The 4,146-nt window shown below is 40.2% G+C and overlaps 1 protein-coding gene across 3 annotated transcripts in view; it reads right to left on the bottom strand.

Annotated features, from left to right (window-relative positions):
• ASH1L (ASH1 like histone lysine methyltransferase) overlaps positions 1 to 4,146 on the bottom strand; it is a 217,777-nt gene that overhangs the window by 98,292 nt on the left and 115,339 nt on the right. The window lies entirely within an intron of this gene.

The raw sequence follows: 4,146 nt of genomic DNA, 5'->3' as shown, positions 1-4,146 counted from the left end.
ATTGTTTGGTGGGCCCGGGCTGGATTTGAACCTGCCACCTTAGGTGTATGTGGCTGGTGCCTTAGCCACTTGAGCCACAGGTGCCGAGCCAATTAGTGGAAATTTTAAAATTTATTATCTTGAGACAGGGTCTCACTCTGCTGCCTGGGCTAGAGAGCAGTGGCAACATAATAGTTTACTGCAGCCTCAAACTCCTAGGCTTAAGGGACCCTCCTGCCTCAGTCTGCCAAGCAGCTGGGACTATAGGCATCTGCCACAATGCCTGGCTAATTTTTTCTATATTTAGTGGAGACAGGATCTTGCTCTTGCTCAGACTGGTTTCAAATTTCTGAGGTCAAGAGATCCTCTTGTGTTGGCCTCCCAAAGTGCTAGGATTACAAGTGTAAGCCACTGTGCCTGGCTCATTTTTGCTTGCTTAAAAAAATTGTAAGGTGGGCTTGGTGCCTGTATCTCAGCAGCTAGGGTACCAGCCTCATACACTGGAGCTGGTGGGTTCGAATCCAGCCCATGCCTGCCAGACAACAATGACATCTACAACAAAAAAATAGTCAGGTGTTGTGGTGGGTGCCTGTAGTCCCAGTTATTTGGGAGGTGGAGGCAAGAGATTTGCTTAAACCCAAGAGTTTGAGGTTGCTGTGAGCTGTGATGCCACAGCACTCTACCCAGGGTTATAGCTTGAGACTCTGTCTCAAAAAAAAAAAAAATTTAAGGTGATAAGATTTATTTCATTAGTTTTCATTTTCACTGTTTTTTTTTTTTTTTTTTTTTTGAAACAAGAGTCTCACTATGTTGCCCTTGGTAGAGTGTCCTGGTGTCACAGCTCACAACAACCTTAATCTCTTGGACTTAAACGATTCTCTTGCCTCAGCCTCCCAAGTGGCTGGGACTACAGGTGCCTGCCACAATGCCTGGCTATTTTTCGTTGTTGTAGTTGTCATTGTTTTAGCTGGCCCAGGCCAGGTTTGAACCCACCAACCTTGGTGTATATGGTGGATGCCCTACCCATTGTGCTATAGGTGCTGCCTGGATCATTTTCTTTTAGCACTGTAAAGTCTAACTATTCTTCCTGATAAGAGCATATCAACTATTTCTCTTCCTTATTTGAAATCCTTCAGTAGTTCCCAAATGTATCTACAATGAAGTTTCAATTCTTTTGAATGAAAAAACATACCACATATAAAAAAGTCCATTATTACTTTTACAGCCTCGTTTCTTTCTTTTTTTGTTGCCCTTGGTAGAGTGCCATGGCATTATAGCTCACAGTAACCTTAAACTCTAGTGCTTAAGCGATTCTCTTGCCTTAGCCTTAGCTGGGACTACAGGTGCCTACCATAATGCCTGGCTATTATTTTGTTGTTGTTGAGCTGGCCCGGGATGGATTCAAACCCACCAACCCTGGAGCATGTGGCCAGTACCCTAACCATTGAGCTATGGGTGCCACTTACAGCCTCATTTCTGATCACCATCACATAATACCCTTTGGAAACTAGGATATTCTCTCCTTTATATACTACCCTCAGTTGTTGGAATTAACCTCGTACTAGTGCCCCAACTATGTGTTATTCTGTTTTTCTTTTCTTTTTTTTTTTTGTTTTGAGACGGGTTCTCACTTTGTCACCAGGGGAGAGTGCAGTAGCTCTCATAGCTCACAGCAACCTCAAACTCCCAGGCTCAAGGGATTCTCCTGCCTTAGCCTCCAAAGTAACTAGGACTACAGGTGTTTACCACAACACTTGGTTAATTTTTTCACTTTTTGTAGAGAAGGGTCTCACTCTTCCTCAGGTTGGTCTCGAATTACTGAGCTAAAGTGATCCTCCCCACCTCGGCCTCCCAGAGTGCCAGGATTACAGGCATGAGTCACCATCAAATATTCTCTTACCATTTATGTTTGTTGTGTTTCAACTTATCTCCTCAAATTCAATATATGTTAATCTCATTCGTTTGTTGGTGAACCTTTTCTGCAAAAGGCCTTTGAGTAAACATTTTAGGTTCAGGGGAATATATATAACGTCTGTCCCATATTATTATTCTTTTGTTCCCTAAGCTTTTGAAAATGTAGAAACCATTCTTAGCCTGAGGGCTACATAAAAACAGGCATTGGACTTCATATGGCCCATGGGCTAAGTTTCCTTACCATAGTCCACACAGACATCATCAAAATTAGTCATTCATTGTCAAAGAATGAAAAAGTCTACACGAGGTAAGATAAAAACAAAGCACGAAAAGAAATATAACTATCACTGTTGCTTACTATATATAATAAATAAGTATATATAATTTTACTATAACTCTGGCACAATTGGCTTAATAGAGCTTCTAATAATTTATTTCATCAAATAAATTATTGAAAATAATTAAATACTACACATACCATATTGATGTATTTGACACAGAGGCCATATAATAATCAAAAATTTAAATGTGGGTGGCGCCTGTGGCTCAAGGCGTAGGGCGCCAGCCCCATATACCAGAGGTGGCAGGTTCAAACTTGGCCCTGGCCAAAAACTGCAAAAAAAAAAAAAAAAAAAAAAAAATTTAAATGTTCTGACAATATCTGACAGTAAGTCACAAATGATCTAGCAAAAACATAGAGATAGAAAGCAAAAGATGATATGCTGGCTGGGTGCAGTGGGTCACACCTGTAATCCTAGCACTCTGGGAGGCCAAGGCAGGTGGACTGCCTGAGCTCACAGGTTCAAGACCAGCTTGACCAAGAGCAAGACCCTGTCTTTAAAATTAGCCAGGCATTGTGACAAGTGCTATAGTCCCAGCTACTCAGGAGACTGAGGCAAGAGGATTGCCTGAGCCCACAAATTTTCAGGTTGCTGTGAGCCATGACACCACGACACTCTACTTAGGGTGACAAAGTGAGACTCTGTCTCAAAAAAAAAAAAAGAAAGGAAGGAAAAAGGATTATATGTCACTTCCTTAAAAACTTTCTACAATTTCTCACTGAGCCTAAAGATCAACATCACTGGTTATTTTTTTTTATTGTTATTTTTTGAGACAGAGTCTCACTATGTCACCCTCAGTAGAGTGCCGTGACGTCACAGCTCATAGCAACCTCCAACTCTTGGGCCTAAGCAATTCTCTTGCCTCAGCCTCCCAAGTAGCCAGGACTATAGGCATCCACAATAACGCCCAGCTATTTTTTTTTTTGCAGTTGTTTAGCTGGTCCAGGCTGGGTTCAAACCTGCTACCTTTGGTGTATGTGGCTGGAGCTGTAACCACTGTGCTATAGGCGCTGAACTAACATCACTGGTTTTTATCTACATTTCCAGTCTCATATAAGAAAACTATCTTTGGTCTAATCAAAATTTGTTCTTTTATTCTTGCACGCTCTCTATTCTCTCCTTTATATATTACCCTAGTTGCTGGAATGAATCTGACATTACCCATTTTTCTCAATAAAATAAATTAAAAATTATTTTTTAATTTTCAGTCCTCAGTAAGGTCAGAAGACAAGTATAAATTATTTTTCTTTTGGGCAAACACATGTATTATCAGTACCCAGAAAATTGGGAGCACACCCTAAATGCTTGTATAAATTATACAAATATGTTAGACTGCATTGATACATAATATATATTTCAAAATATATAAACATTAGAAATTAGGAATTTTAAAAATAAAGATTAATTGAGGTTCCTCTGACAACATCTTAGCTGTTTTGAATATTCCTAGGGATTTGTGAATGCTGCTTTGGACATACTACTTTACTTAACAATTTTATACATAATCTAAAACTTTATTAAATAGCTCTAATCCAAGCACCCGTATTATACAACACATTCTCTAACATCTTAACTCAACTTTTTCATGGGAAAAGCGCATGTATCATTTCAGTGTACATTATTAAAGATTCTCACAAATGGAGAACACTTTTGTTTTTTCTAGAATGTTATATCGCATAACTTTATTCACAAGTAACAAATGAGAAACTATCTTTTTTTTTTTGGAGACAGAGCCTCAAGCTGTTGCCCTGGGTAGAATCAGGTGGCATCACAGCTCACAGCAACCTCCTACTCCTAGGCTCAAGTGAGTGTCCTGCCTCTGCCTCCCAAGTAGCTGTGACTATAGGCGCCCACCACAATGCCCAGCTATTTTTTGGTTGCAGCCATCATTGCTGTTTGGCGGGCCCGGGCT

This window comes from Otolemur garnettii, unplaced genomic scaffold, assembly GCF_000181295.1.
Source record: "Otolemur garnettii isolate 467f Iridium unplaced genomic scaffold, OtoGar3 scaffold00091, whole genome shotgun sequence".
NCBI classification, from domain to species: Eukaryota; Metazoa; Chordata; class Mammalia; order Primates; family Galagidae; genus Otolemur; species Otolemur garnettii.
This window is presented reverse-complemented; position numbering and strand designations above follow the sequence as displayed.